This window comes from Embiotoca jacksoni, unplaced genomic scaffold (assembly GCF_022577435.1).
Source record: "Embiotoca jacksoni isolate LCO1_2020_lvr unplaced genomic scaffold, fEmbJac1.0.p SCAF_77, whole genome shotgun sequence".
Taxonomy (NCBI): Eukaryota; Metazoa; Chordata; class Actinopteri; family Embiotocidae; genus Embiotoca; species Embiotoca jacksoni.
Window position 1 is genome coordinate 575092 of NW_027185433.1, and position 16525 is coordinate 591616.

The window sequence follows — 16525 nt, forward strand, 5'->3', positions numbered from 1 at the left end:
ATTAAAGTTTAAAGTTCGGATCTTGAAGACTTTCGTGGTCTGTATTTTAAATACTAGTCGCCTGTGAATCGTTTTGTTATTTGTACTCCCTGGTTGTAACTCTCGGAGGTTGAATAGCAATAATTTTCTACTTTTATATAAGTGTAACATCTGGATTCCCTCTGACGATCAATTATGGATCATATTGGTTAATATTTCACCAGATCTTTTCTTGTTTTATTGTAGCTCTATATTTTTTATGATATTGGATTCTGTTGTACCTTAAAGTTTGTTATTATATCTTTTAGGGTTATTTTATTAGGGTTATATTTTTTAATTTGTAACAAGGGCTTTTAATTTCAAATGAAGGCCTTTAACTTGAAACCAGTGCTTTTGATTTGAAATGAGGTCTTTTATTTTGAAACGAGGGCTTTTATTTTGAAACAAGGGATGTTAATTTGAAAGGAGGGATTTTAACTTTGAAACCAGTACTTTCAGTTTGAAATGAGGGCTTTAAATTTGAAACAAGGTTTTACAGTATGAAACAAATGCTGTTGTTTAGAAATGAGGGATCTTAATTTTGAAAAAAGTACTTTTAATTCAAAACAAGGGCTTTTAATTTGAAATGAAGGCACTTTATTTGAAACCAGTGCTTTTATTTGAAACGAGGGCTTTTATTTTGAAGCGAGTCGTTCTGTGTCGTGTTGCTGGGAGGAGCAGCAGTGACATCGTCTGTCCTGGTGACGATAGTCGGTCTTCCTCCCTGTTTTTTCACCCGTGCTGATGAATTCTGGGTAACGATCACGGAGCGGCTCGGACGGTTTCGACATCCGTAGAGAACAGTCGGGTTTGTGCGTCGCTGTAAACAATAAGAAGGTATTTACAGACATGGAGGAGATTCAGCCGGCAGCCCAATTCCATAATAATAATAACAATAATCACCATAATAATAATAACCAGAGGAATCTGATAAATATTTCATTTTCGCTGCTGCTTGTGAAACTCATCTCTCTGCTGCCTCGACTCCTATTATTCTTATCAGCAGCTGAAAATAAACTCGACGATTTCATAACGCAGCGAAACACCACCTGGTTCTGACCTGGGGGGAGGAGGGAATATCATTAAATATAGTACATGAAAAAAAAAAATCAATGAAGGATTTTATAAAAGAAACACCATGGAAAAAAATGTGGAAATTAAAAATAGAAATACATATTATTTAAGTATAAAAATGATTACAAAAAAAAAAATCAATGAGTTAAAAAAACAGTCGTAAAAAGGAAAAAAATTGTTAAAAAAGCGATCATTTCAAAAAGTGGTGGAAAAATGTAAAAAAAAAGAAAAGGAACATTTAGAATAGCATCCAATAAAATACAAAAAATATACAAATATATTTTAATAAAGTATAAAATTAAATAAATTAAAAAAACATTTAAAAAAATAAAAATCAGAAACAAAATTCAAAGAAACAAAATTAAAAAAATATGTAAAATATAAATACATTTAAAATTAATACATAATTTGAAAAAAGAAATATAATTTTTTTTTTTTTTTTTTTTTTTTTTTTTTTTTTTTTTTTTTTTTTAAGTGGGACGGCGGCTCTGATTGGTTCTAAGTGAGACACCAGAAACAGGACAGAGCAGAGTCTCGGTCAGCTGGAGCCGATTGAACGTGACCTTTTGACCTGTTGAACGCTGATTAAAGTAACTCTCGTTGAAGTTCAGGTTCAGACTGAAATCCTCGTCACGTTTCCAGTTTAAAATCGGAGCACTTGGAGTCGATAATCTGATTTCCGAAGTTGTATGTAAACGTTAAACCAGGTTAGCGTTGGTCTAAAGAGACGACGCTTAATCTCCTTTAACTCTTCTTTCTTTCTTTCTTTCTTTCTTTCTTTCTCTTTTACAAAAATGAACCAAAACAAAAAGAGATAAAATATTTAATAGATAATAATGACTGAATAAATATAAAACGAAATTTAAATCAGACTCCAAAATGAATGATAAACTGATTCTGTACGGGACAATATACCCCGCCCACCTGCGACAGTACGGTGATTGCACCCCTCAGGTCAATCAAAACAAAGTCAACAAATATGAGCTGTAATTCAGTTAAAGTTCAAGCCTGTTTACGTGCCTCCGATGCATTGTGGGAGTCGTATTTCTGAATCTGAGCGTCTCCAAATACTGAGAGAAGAAATCGGATTTTGAAAAATGACCCAAAAAAAACTGTTTTTATTGGAATCAGAGTTTGAACTGACGGAAAGATCAATTTAATTTCTCTCTTAAATGGAGGTCAGCCGACGGGTTAATGGTTCGTAGAGCTCCTGAACACCACAGAAGAAGAATCAAAAGAATAAAACGCCACCTGCATAATGATCCTGAATCACATTTAAATAATCACAGCAGTTTTAAGTGACCCGAGTTTTCTGTCAGACTCCGAAACGCGTCTGTTCGTCTAACCGTCACCACGATGTCTGATCCGAACCGACAGACGGACGTCTCGCTCACAGACGAACCAAAGAGGCGGAAAGAAGAAACGGGGGCCGACTTTAAAAAAACGCAGGAAAATATCAATTAAAGCAGATTAAAAAGAAAATAAAACAAAGAGAAGGAAGATCAGACGCGGTGAACTGCTCCTTTAACGAGATCACGTCGTTTAGTTTCTGCCGTGTTGAGACGCCGCCGAGTGTCTTCGTCCTCCTGACGGACAACAAGTCGTAACTCAAACTGTCTGCTGGCTTTATTCACCGCTGTCTAACTGATTTCTTCTTCTTCTTTTTCTTCCTCTTCTTTTTTCTCTCCTCCTTCTTTTCTTCTTCTTCATATTTCTTCTTCTCTGCAGCTAATGTTTCTTCATTTTCAAGCAATAATTTGTCGTTCATCGCTGCTAAACTGAATATTTTCCAGCAGTTTTATCCACCGAACAATCATCATGATTTTCAGCCCTCATCTGAACACCGACGGTGATTCAGGTTGGTTGTTTACGGCGATGGATATAAAGGAGTGTCTGCTTGGTTGAACAGAAACGGAACAGAAACCTCTTTTTGGACGGAGAGCTGTTGTTTAAAACGGAGACTCGGGCGATTCAGGCAGATTTTCACTGTGAAGCTTCCAGAGAGGCGACGAGCCGCCAGCGACCGTCTCAACTGATGTGATTATGTTGTTAGAGGAGGACGACTGGCCCGAGTCCCAGAAACACTCTCCACTGGGTGGAAAGACACAGAAAAATACATTAACCAGTCCCTGGAAATATACAGTAACTAGTCCCTGGAAATATACGTTAACCAGTCCCTGGAAATATACGTTAACTAGTCCCTGGAAATATACGTTAACCAGTCCCTGGAAATATACGTTAACTAGTCCCTGGAAATATACAGTAACTAGTCCCTGGAAATATACGTTAACTAGTCCCTGGAAATATACGTTAACTAATCCCTGGAAATATACGTTAACTAGTCCCTGGAAATATACGTTAACTAGTCCCTGGAAATATACGTTAACTAGTCCCTGGAAATATACGTTAACTAGTCCCTGGAAATATACAGTAACTAGTCCCTGGAAATATACGTTAACCAGTCCCTGGAAATATACGTTAACCAGTCCCTGGAAATATACGTTAACTAGTCCCTGGAAATATACAGTAACTAGTCCCTGGAAATATACGTTAACCAGTCCCTGGAAATATACGTTAACCAGTCCCTGGAAATATACGTTAACTAGTCCCTGGAAATATACATTAACTGCACCGAACTGCACTGCCCTCCGTTCGTTAGCATTATTAGCTCCGTTCAGCTACGTCCTTTGTGTAAAAGTTTAATCAGAGAACTGATTTTTTTATATATATACATACAGTGGGTACGGAAAGTATTCAGACCCCTTTAAATTTTTCACTCTTTGTTTCATTGCAGCCATTTGCTAAAATCTAAAAAGTTCATTTTATTTCTCATTAATGTACACTCAGCACCCCATGTTGACAGAAAAAAAACAGAAATGTAGAAATTTGTGCAAATTTATTAAAAAAGAAAAACTGAAATATCACATGGTCATAAGTATTCAGATCCTTTGCTGTGACACTCATATTTAACTCACATGCTGTCCATTTCTTCTGATCCTCCTTGAGATGGTTCTACTCCTTCATTGGAGTCCAACTGTGTTTAATTAAACTGATTGGACTTGATTAGGAAAGGCACACACCTGTCTATATAAGACCTTACAGCTCACAGTGCATGTCAGAGCAAATGAGAATCATGAGGTCGAAGGAACTGTCCAAGGAGCTCAGAGACAGAATTGTGGCAAGGCACAGATCTGGCCAAGGTTACAAAATAATTTCTGCAGCACTCAAGGTTCCTAAGAGCACAGTGGCCTCCATAATCCTTAAATGGAAGAAGTTTGGGACGACCAGAACTCATGGCTGTACGAGCTCAAAAGGGTGCTTCTACTCAATACTGAGCAAAGGGTCTGAATACTTATGACCATGTGATATTTCAGGTTTTCTTTTTTAATAAATTTGCACAAATTTCTACATTTCTGTTTTTTTTCTGTCAAGATGGGGTGCTGAGTGTACATTAATGAGAAATAAAATGAACTTTTTTGATTTTAGCAAATGGTTGCAATGAAACAAAGAGTGAAAAATTTAAAGGGGTCTGAATACTTTCCGTACCCACTGTATACATATATGTATGTACATATATATATATATATTTAATCAGCTGCTCAGAGTTAAAACTGCAGCGTTAACGATGCGGATCAACGCCCGATGTCCTCACCGGGCCGCGGTGCTGGTTGGCTGTGGTCGTACTGGTCACGTCCCAGTTTAACTCCAAGGATCTGAAACAGGGTGGAGCTGCTTTTTTTTTTTTTTTTTTTTTTTTTTTTAATCCAGATTTAGCTCCGTCTGAGGTTTCCTCCTAAACGTCCCCGCGAGACCGCTTCAAGGTTTCAGGTCCACTTCCTGTCGTTCGACCACCAGAACTGGATTTAACTCTAATAAATGAACAAGCTTCTGTTTAATACTCGATAACTTCATATGTAATTATCATGCAGGCATCGTTAGTGACTTCAACCGAGGAGGATGCTTGTACGAATAAGTTAAGAACAAAGAAGCATGAACGACATATTTATGTGAAAGAAAATTTAGCGGTAAATACACTTTGTTTGAGTTTTTAAACACCTTTAAATGTGCTTTAATTTCCACATGATGCAAAAACAAAAGATATTTTTATTAATTAAAAATTAAAACAGCAGGTCCTATAAATTTTGGATTTCTACAAATTTGTGGCTTATACGTTGTCAATAGTTTTGATACAGACTTCGAATTAGTTTTGGTTCGTGAGCAGCTTGTTTACATGGAAAACAGACTGTAGACTTTGGCCTCCGCACAGCAGGGGGCGCTGCAGAGTGCCGTAATCTATAACCAATAAAAGAGTGTGGAGAGCGTTTATAAAAGAGTTCCCAGCTTACAGGTCGGACAACGCAGAAGTGCCATAAACTGCAATACCACCGACGGCCACTAGGTGGCTGGCTCCAACAGATGTTGAATCTCTTATTATTGAATTTTTTTTTACCAACATTTTTGGTTTCTATCTCGCACCTGATGGACTTAAAGTTGTTTACGTAATTTTTCTGGAAAATCTGGATTCATCTGGAAAAATACGACAAAACAAAAGAGACGCTGTTCCATCTCGTCGGGAGTCTGAATGAAGCAACACGTTGAAAGTCCTGCAGCTCCAGCAGGAGTTCAGAGAAAGCTCACAACATGCCCCGCCCCCTCTCCTCCTCTTCCCCTCCCCCTACCCACGCCCCTCCCCCCATCCTACCCACGCCCCTCCCCCAAAAAACGAGGACGAGGAGGAAGTAAAAACGGCAGCAGAAGGTCCAGTTGTAGTTCTGGTTCTGGTATCAGTGGTGGAAAGGAGTACAGGAAGTAGTAGCAGATGCAGTATCAGTACTTGTAATTGAAGTACTTTTTGTAGCATTGTAGAAAAAGCTGTCAGTAGTAGAAGTACTTCCAATCATAGTAGTAGTAAAACATGTATTACTGGATGTAGTAGTTTAAGTAGTTGTAGTAGTAGCGCTGGTACACGTTCTGCAGTAGTTCTTGTAGTAGCAGAAGTAAGTACCATGAGTACACACAGGTTGTAGTAGCAGTGGCTGCAGCGCTAGCAGTCTCCATGGCAACACTAGTAACTGATTTCCCATCTTATCAGCATTGTTTCTTGTATCAGCTGATCTGACGGCTGATTGGCTCGGAGAGGGTGATGTCATCAACATGCTAGAAGTGTGAGAGGCGACAGGAAGCTGGAGTTGGGGGGCGGGGGTGTCCCGGGGGGGTGGGTGTGAGTGTGTATAAGCGTGTGTGTGTGTGTGTGTGTGTGTGTGTGTGTGTGTGAGTGTTATATGTGAGGATCAGTGTCGGTTTTAGACCTTTATGGGGACGTTGTGAGGGTTTAGGGTTCTGGACCCTGGAATGTAGTGTCAACAAGAGTCCTCAGAAAGATAGGAGGACAAACGCGTGTGTGTGTGTGTGTGTGTGTGTGTGTGTGTGTGTGTGTGTGTGTGTGTGTGTGTGTGTGTGTGTGTGTGTGTGTGTCGGCAGCTCTTTGTTCTGCTTCCAAAACAAACAGGCCTGAGGGGAGAGAGGAGACACGCTGCACTGACCGCACCTCCCACCACACACACACACACACACACACACACACACACACACACACACACACACACACACACACAGAGTTTTTTTTCCTAAGTTTGTCTTTTATTAAAAGTAACTTGTCCTGAATACTAAACTACATTTATTAATTTCTGCAAAATGAGGTTGAAAAAGTTGTTTTATAATCAAGAACAATGATTAGTATTATTGTTATTATTATTATTATTATTATTGTTTACATGTTGACAACACCAGGACCTGGGAGGTCTACGACGTCCTCATAAGGCAGGTAGAAGTCAGAAGGAGGAGGTCGGGGCGGATGGACGGGACGGATATAGTACTTTTACCAGAAACACTGCAGTAGTTTTACTACAGAAACTGCAGTTCTTTTACTCCTCCAGTGAGGCTCAATGTACAGAAGAAACAATCTGAATACTTCACTTTTTAATCAGTCTGACGTTTAACGTTCGTAACATGACGGTTAATTAAAGAAAACAATTTGTTTTATTCGCTCTAACGAACGTTCACGTTAACGAGCTGATTGAACACGTCATGTTTCATCTTTCAAACGCGCTGCGAACAAATCTAGCACGTTTGAAGTGGAAACGTCTTCGTCATGTTTTATTTAAATGTTCGGGAGAATCTGGTTCAATTAAAAGAAGAAAGGATGACTGACAGTGGCTCAGAGGTCGTAATCTTTGTTTTAAATACGTTTATTATCGATTTCTCTTTCTATTACTTAGTAAAAACAGCAGTTTTATTAGTTAAGACATTTAATTATTCTGCATATATATATATTCGATAAGCAGCGTATCCTGCAGTAAAAAAAACCCCACAGATTTGAGATATTTTGAATTATATATTTCATATTTGAGCAGTTAAAACCACAGACTGAATATAAAAGTGTTCGTAGCTTCAGGTCTGAAAAATGAGGCCGATTACAGAAGTGTCTTCAGCTGCAATACCAGCGAGTGCCACTAGAGGTCGGCTCCAAAAAGCCTCCGGCTCCATCGACTCCCATTCAACTTCTCTCATCAAATCCAAAGTGAATAAAATGTGTCCATCAGTTATCTCGGTGTTGTTAGCTAAAGTCACTCCTTCTTATTAGTTTTCTGGAGGTCCATCTGGAAATAATCCCTCATTCATTAGAAAAGAAGATTCAAGAAGACCTGTTTTTGGGGGCGTGTCTGTTTGATTGACAGGCCTGTGGTGCAGTCAGGTTACAGCTATCGGTGGGCAGGACGTAGTATCATCATGGTTTCCAATCAGATCGGTCAGATCTACACTTACCTCCTCCCCTCCAACTCGTCCAAATATGGTCACTTCCTGCTCCAAGCCGCTCCGAACTAGTAAAGATGGTGACGGACAGAATCTGAACTGGAGGCTTCGTAACGTTCACAAACCGACGTGGTGACGTCACCGCTGGATGCTGATTGGTTAAAACTCAAGTTGAATTTAAAAGTCTAATCACAGACATTCAATCTGAAACTTGTTAAATGTGAAGAAGGCTGCCGCGGCGCCCCCTGCTGGTCCGTCTCCTCCTGAACAATAAAAATTTGTAAAAAATTCAAACTGACAGACTGAAAGTTTTTTTTTTTTTTTGGCCTTTTCTTAAAAAGAACACTTCCTCCTCCTCCTCCTCCTCCTCCTCATCTCCATTAGCACAAAGTGAATTAGCGGAGATGAGGCAGCCAATCAGCTGCGGCATTCAGAGGGAACGGAGACATTATTGGCTAATGAGACGACGGGGAATTAAGGCTTTTATTCTAATAACAAGCGATGTGTGTTTGTAAGCGAGCCCGCCTGCACCTGCTTCCCTTCTTCTTCTTCTTCTTCTGCCGGAGAAACGGATCCTCGCAGCCGTAGAGGGGAAATTAATCTATTGATTCAGATTCTTCTGAATGATTATTATTAGCAGACGCCTGCACCTGTTTCTGTCTTTCTTTTCTGCCGCGAGAGATCTGGAGGCGAAACGTTTTCTCAGAGCTGCTCCTCACGATGAAGACGTAAGTTACTGGTTAGCTTTCGGTCGCACCTGCGCGTCTCACCTGAGGAGGGAAAAAAAACAACCTTTCAGTCGCCTCACCTGCAAAGACTCGCTGTGGAGAGTTTTACAAAAAAGCTGAGATGACAGCGAAGACGTCTCAATTGATTAACCAGCTGCACGAGGCCGTAGAAATTAAAAACCCTTCGATCTGAAGCTCGTTTAGTTCTACGATCACGTGACTAAATTTCGGAGTTGATCTACAGATGGAAGATTTAAAAAAAAAAAACTGATAACTTTTCATCAGCGCCACCATCAGGTCGATTAAAAGGTAAATAAAAACAGGAAGTAGCCTCCGTGATGTCACGGCTTGCCAAATGTGACTCCGCCCACCTGGCAAAAAAAAAAAAAAGCAATGCCCCGCCCCTTAATTCTGCAGAACTTTGCGCCAAAATACAATTTTCAAAACTCACTCGTTCAGTTGTCGTGAACGGAGAAAAGTAGCTACCAAGACAAACCGTCCTTTTGTACCAGGCTGTAAACGTGTTTACTTCTGCTTTTAAACGTGTTTATTAAATTGATTTGACTCTGAATTGAATTGGTTTGCCGGCCAATCACATCACTCCCAGCGGAGCGAGGCCGTTGATTGGTTAAATGTCAGAGGAGGGAATTAAAGTGTGAATTTGTTGTAGAGGTACACACACAGGTTTGTTCTTCCATCGATGTGAGGACCTCGTTGACATCATGCATTATAAAGACCGTAATCCTGAATCCTCAAACATACCTTTTGAAAGTCTGAGCCAAAGTGACCACTGGACTTCACTGTCCTCACTTTAATAAAAAAAAAAAAAACATGTCCCCAAAAGGTCTAAAATTCAAGCTGGTCCTCACTTAGATAGATGTACAAACACACACACACACACACACATACAGTAGCCAATAAGCAGCGATACTTCGTGGTCGAACATTAACTGAAATTGATTGGTGTGTGATTGCACGAGGACGCCTCCCACCTGAGCTCGGTGCAGTCACACACACACATGTATGTATATACAGAACATACATCAATACACACACACACACACACACACACACACACACACACACACACACACACACAGAGACACATCCAGAGATGAAAGCTCACACTTCCCTCCCTGTTCGTACTCGGTTAAGGACCAGCTGGTGTTTTTGTTTTGATTGGCTGTAAATTAGATTAGAGACGATTGGCAGTTGCTGTGGCAACAGAGAAATCATCCCTAAACCAACCCTGTACCCCGATCTGAAGATAGTAGCAGGAGGAACAATATGTTTGTGTTCATCACCCAGAAAAAAAATATTATAGTGCCATCACAGTTATCTGTAGTTTCTTTCTCTGCCTGCAGAGGACAGTGTTTCTGCAGTTCCCGTCTCTGCCTGTAGAGGACAGTGTTTCTGCAGTTCCCGTCTCTGCCTGTAGAGGACAGTGTTTCTGCAGTTCCCGTCTCTGCCTGTAGAGGACAGTGTTTCTGCAGTTCCCGTCTCTGCCCGTAGAGGACAGTGTTTCTGCAGTTCCCGTCTCTGCCCGTAGAGAACAGTGTTTCTGCAGTTCCCGTCTCTGCCCGTAGAGGACAGTGTTTCTGCAGTTCCCGTCTCTGCCTGTAAGGGGCAGCAGAATGATCTGCACGTCTCAATAAATATGTATTTAGATGAAAATTTGTTTAGTTTATACAACATTTTTATTGTTTTATTGACTGGACTGCAACAGCTCATACGTGATTGGCCGAACGTCACAACTTCGTGTATCTATTTCAAATTAAGAGCCCTCTAAAGTTTCACACACCTTTCAGCCACATAGTTTTGTTCTGGTCTTGTTTCTTTCGAGCGGAGATTATTTTGTTGTTGTCGTGCTGAAAGCTTCTGGACTCCTGAGTTTGAACTTGGCGTCCTCTCCGTCGGTAAACTTTATTTCTTCCTGCAAAATAAACACCAGAAAGCAAAAATAAACACACACATACTTCTGAGCAGGATTTTTTTTTTTTTTTTTTTTTTTTCCTCCCTTTCTCGATCTCCCTTTCCTCTCACGCGCCGCCATCTTAACTCCACACGACTTAATCTTAGCTCTTATTTTGAAATCCGTGTCGATACACTTACCTGTCCCGGACCACCTGAGAGTCAGTTAATCCCGTAGAAGCACGTTAGAAAAGTAGACCAAAAGCCGCATTTTAAAATAATCTGTTTGGACGCCCACTGGGGAGCAACAGATCAGCTGTCTGATCCCACCATCTAGAGGTTAAAATCCGGATAAGTGAAGTGTGCCGAATTAACCGTCCGCATCTCCTCTTTTTAACGAAGTCCCGGACGGACGGTCTCACGTCGCCTGATCGGTGTGATACCGAGGAAAAACCTAAAAACTTGGAAATTCTCAGGCAGGTTCTGCCGTTACAAAAGAGCCGGCAGGTTGTTGTTTTTTTTGTCTCTGTGATTTCTAAGTGGATTTATGGGACGTTTAAAGACATCAGGACATTAGAAATGTTACGATTTTTTTTTGTGGTTTAAAGTAGGAAAAAAAAAAAAACATCTCTTTGTTGAATGTATCATAAATGAACTTAATGATTATCACAGAAATATTAATATTATTTTAAGACAAAAAAAACAACCCGTGATGATTCTCAGGCAGGTTCGATGGACCTCTTTTTTTTTCTGGGCTGTAGTCACGGACCTCCTGTGTGACCACCACCTCCACCTGCCCCCCCCCTCCACTCCCCCCCACCACCTTTCACCACCCTCCACCCTCTAATAGGCTCTAAATGGTTCAGAGAGAACAGGCCGAGTCTGAAGCCTGGGTGCAGATTTATGTGTCCGCCTGGACGAGCCGCTGCTGTCAGACGCCCATAAATCGCCCGCTCCGCCTCGGGTTGTGTTTTTGTGCTTACGTGCGTTTGTTTTGCCTGTTTGTGTATTCTATTGGTGTGTGTGTGTGTGGTGTGTGTGCGTGTGCGTGTGCGCGTGTGTGTGTGTGTGTGTGTGTGTGTGCGTGTGCGCGTGTGTGTGTGTGTGTGTGGACTTCCATCCAGAATGTGATTTTTGTTTCCATAAAGGTGTAATTCAGCCGCTGTGAGAGCTGAAGGGCGAAGAGAGTGTAGTGGGCACGAATCAGTGAGGTGTTAAAACATCGGCTTACAGTACGAAGTGTGTGTGTGTGTGTGTGTGTGTGTGTGTGTGTGTGTGTGTGTGTGTGTGTCAGTGTTTCCAGATGTCGGATCGGCTCCTGTGATGAAGTCACAACCTGCTGTCACTCGTTAAGTCTTTGGCTGCTGTTGTGTACATTTAATGATCGGTTATATAACTTCCAGCTCTCTAATTGCAGGTTTTTAAATATTTCCACTCTTGTAGGTTTTTCTTTTTCTTTTTTTTTTTCTTTTTTTTTCATGGAAACAGGTTCACGTGTAGAAGAAAGGAAAAAAAAAAACAGCTGCAGTTTCAAAAAAAAAAGATCCTCTGATTTACTGACATGATTTATACGCAAAAACGTTTATATCGAGTTTAAATACTTGTATTCTAACGTATGTTTCCGTACTTTATAGCTTCAATACACAAAAAATTAAAAGTATATGCTTCCAAATGCTAGCGCTAAATGCTACTCATTTTATTTTATTCTTGTATTATACTGAAAATAAAGTTATATAAATGCCCTAGTTTTTTAAATTATTGTTTATTGTTTGATTCTTTTAGAATTAAAAAAAAGACTTGTTGACGGTTTAGAAATGCGAACGTTTAAAAAAAAAAAATTGTCAGCTGGTTGTATCGCAAATCGCCGCTAACCTGAAGAAAAGCCTAAAACTAGACGGATTCTCAGGCAACTTCTGCAGCAGCTGGTTGTTTTTTTTTCTTCCCCCTTTTTCTGATTTCCAGGTTTGTTGCAGGTTTTATTCCCGGTGGACGTCGGGGAGGACGACGTCCTCTGAAAGTTCCACTTCGAGCCGAATCTGAAGAGCGTTTGTTTTCGCGAGTTGAGGTTCGGCCGAGCGGCGACACGTAGAAGTTCTGATTTGCGACTCGGCTGAAGTCGGACCGGGTTTTATTTCCACGTTAGAAGCGCTGCAGCTCCTCTTAAACCGCACACACGTGTTTCTGGGTGGGTTTTTTTTTTTTTTTTTGCTCACTTTACAGTTAAAGTACTTCACATTTCCTAAAAAGGGCAGAAAGCTTCTGCGGGGGTGGAGGTGTGGGTGCGGGGTGGGGGAGGGGGGGGGCGGGACGGCACGGCGGAGGGACGTCCCACGGTACGTCCTTGTTAGTGTCTCGGCTGCTTAATGTCGGTCTGTCGCCGCGCTAACGGGTCTGAACCCGCCACGGAGCGCCGTAATGATTTACTCTGTTTATCTAACTGTTTGACCTCTGAGTGTGTGTGTGTGTGTGTGTGTGTGTGTGTGTGTGTGTGTGTGTGTGTGTGTGTGTGTGTGTGTGTGTGTTTCCTGTAATTATTTATTGCGGTAACTTGTGATTCTTGCTGAAAAACAGCCACAGTAATAAATGCAGGTGTTTAGGAGGCACCTCTAAACACCTGGGACCTGTGTGTGTGTGTGTGTGTGTGTGTGTGTGTGTGTGTGTGTGTGTGCCTGTTTTTATATCCAGGTGGGGACTTTAACCTGATTGCACACCAGCCCACAGCGACAATAATCGGGTTCCTCAGGGGAAGAGTTAAGAGGGTGAAAACTGGGATTAGAATTACGTTCTGGTTCTCGTTACAGTTCTGGTTCTGGTTCTGGGTAAGGTTAGATTTCTGGTTCTGGACAGTAAAACAAAGGCTGCAGGTGTGTTCTTGTTTGTTGATCTTTCTGGGGACCCGTCCCATTTTTAGACCTCGTGGGGACGTTTTGTCTTTGACCTCCGTGGACAAAGTCGCCTCATCGTTACGCTTCAATGACATCATCTCGATGTGTCCGTTCTTCTTCTGTGGTGCTTTATAAAGCGCCGCCTGCTTTTCTTCTTCACGACATGAAAACAGACGATAATTTACATTTTCTTTTGCGTTTTTTTGGGGGCGGATTTAAGAGTCTGAATATTTCTGTAAATGAAACGTGTCAGATTTTTTGATTTTATTGGTTATTGATTGCACACACACACACACACACACACACACACACACACACACACACACACACACAGCTGTGATAAACTAAGTGTGTGTGTTCATCCTCACTTTTCACCGTGGGGAATGACTTCATCTCTTTTCTTTCTTCTTCTACTGTTTCTCTCCGTCCTTCCTCTTCTTCCTCCTCTTCCTCCACCTCCCTCTCCTCCCCCGCAGTGTCTCTCCCTCTCTTCTTATTGACCGTGTTTTAGAGCAAAATCCATAAAGTTCGTCCCAAAGGACACGTTTTAGAGTGATGTCACACACACACACACACACACACACACACACACACACACACACACACACACAGTTGTAAAAACAGTGTGTGGTCTGAATGAAAAGCGAGCGAGTCTACAAGATATTCTGTAAAACTGTGTGTGTGTGTGTGTGTGTGTGTGTGTGTGTGTGTGTGTGTGTGTGTGTGTACGGTGCCACACCCAGTCTAAATCTGAACATGGTTAGACACACACACACTGAAACACACATAACTGCCTCCACCTCAGACTGTGTTTCTGCCCGTGTTCTTGTTTTACTCGCGTTGTGGGGACATTACGTGTGTTTACACAGCAACGTTGTGGGGACCTGTTTTTTTTTTATTTTTTATTATTATCACAGGACAAAAAGTCCCCAGAAAGGAGACCGATAAAATAAAAGAGTTAAAAGTTGTTTTAAGGTTTGCGTAAGTGGATTCGGTGGTGGACAGTCTTTACCAGTTGGTCCCAGGAAACGTCCATATATGGGTGGTGCACTCAAAAATTATATGGGTGCACTTAAAAATGATCGGCTACGGCATTATCGTCATGTAAGCTAACATTCTACTTAACGTTCTACTTAATGCTAATATTACGTAAGTATTTACTTAAAAAAACAAACTGGAAATCCTCCCTGCAGGATGATGTCACCGACCAAAACAAGGAAGTAAAACCTATGTGATTTTTTTGGGGGAAAAGAGTTTGTAAGTGGTTTTTTTTTACGAAACTCATCGTGACGTTAAGAGCTAGTCAGCTTTAGAGAATCAGAGCTTTAATCGAAATGGGAGGAAGAGGAGGAGGAAGAGGAGGAGGATGGTGTGAGTCGTCGCCTCCTCCCGTCTGTCTTGTAGTCACATTTCCTGCGGCGACTTGCCTTTTTATTTTTTTTCACTGAAACCGTTTCCTCTCGTTTCATCACCCCGAAAAAAACCACCGACACACTTTTTATTCCTGCTGCAGTTCTTCTTCATCTTCTCCGTCTCACCTGAAGGCCTCTGGATCTCTGTATCCTGATGTTTTAAGGTGTAGTACCACCGAGGGCCACCAGGTGCAGGCTGCACCAGACTCCCTTTGAAAAAGCATCAACTTCTTTTTTTGGTGGGGGAGCAGAGGGAGGTGCTGTTTGATTGACAGGTCTGTGGTGCGGTCAGGTCTTCCGATTATAGGCGGGGGCGGGGCCTATTGACTTAATAACAATCATCTCTCTTTTAATGATGTAACTGTCAAACATGGACAGTTTGTCATCGTTAATGAGGGATGTATCACTCTGCTGTAAAAACGCTGCACTGGTTTTTTTTTTAAGAAGCAGTTTAAAAACAGTTTTGAAGATGATGCTTTGTGACAGCAGCAGCTGGAAGTGACACTTCTTCAGTTTCTGATAACTGAACTGAGCGGACAGATAACACACACACACACACACACACACACACACACACACACACACACACACACACACACATACACACAGCAAACATGGTGTCCATGTGAACAAGCAGACGATTACCGCTGAGCAAACACAGACGCTCAGCTGGATGACGGACGGATTCCCAGCGGCAGGTGGACGGGGGGGGGACGTCCATCTTTGCGAGGACACGTTGTCTGGGGACGGTCCAGACTTTGTTTTGGTTTTAGTGGTTCTGGTCGGAGCCAGGGTTCAGGTTGGGGTCGGGGGGGGGGGGTTGTCCCGGGACTGCTTTGTGTTCAGGAGGGGGTCCCCACAAAGACAGCCAAGTAAACATGAGTGTGTATTTTGGATCCTTCAGCAGAAGCTCAGACAGTAAAAAGTTCAAAATATTAGCAGCTGCAATTAGTTAATAAAAATAAATCCATCAGTTTGTTTTTTTAATACATTGAAAACGGTGGAAAGTAAATCAGCGTGTTTTGTTATAAACAGAGTTTATGGGATGTTTGGTTTACGGTCACATTCCTGTTTCTGCTCTCCATCACCGAGACACAAACTTTAAACACGCCGAGGCTCCGTCTCTGTCCTCCGTCCTCCGTCTCTGTCCTCCGTCCTCTCACGTGTTAAGTTAAATCAGCAAATTTTCAAAGGCTCTTCTGAACTGGATCGGATCTGAAAATGTTTTTCCAGGTCCGTACTGTGAAGACACGTTTAAACTTCGTGTTGTCAACAAGATGCAATATACAAATGACCTGTAGGGGGCAGTATGGAAACTAAACGGAGAGTGGATGGAGCCAACGACCCCCCCACCCCCTAAGCAATAACGTATATCAAGAATATCTCCGGCCTTAGACGAGATAAAATCAGCAGTTTTTTTAATGGACTTCTGAATGGAAACTTTTTTTGTTTTTGTTTATTTGTTTGTTTGAGTAGAAACAATCATCAATCCCCCAAAAAAATTGAAATGCAGATTCTTGAGATCAGACTTTTTCTGTGTGGGGATTGTTAAATTGACAGATTTCCAGTGCAAGGTTTGACTTGTGTTTTTCCAAACGATGGGTGAAAGAAGAAAAGACAACAGGGGACACGGATTGTTGTTTTTCTGGATTTAAACTTGAGTTAAATCAGCAAATTTTTTTTAT

At 41.5% G+C, this 16525-nt stretch overlaps 1 protein-coding gene across 1 annotated transcript in view; it reads left to right on the forward strand.

Moving 5' to 3' along the window:
* The window catches only part of plxna3 (plexin A3), an 80452-nt gene that overhangs the window by 23539 nt on the left and 40388 nt on the right, over positions 1 to 16525 (forward strand).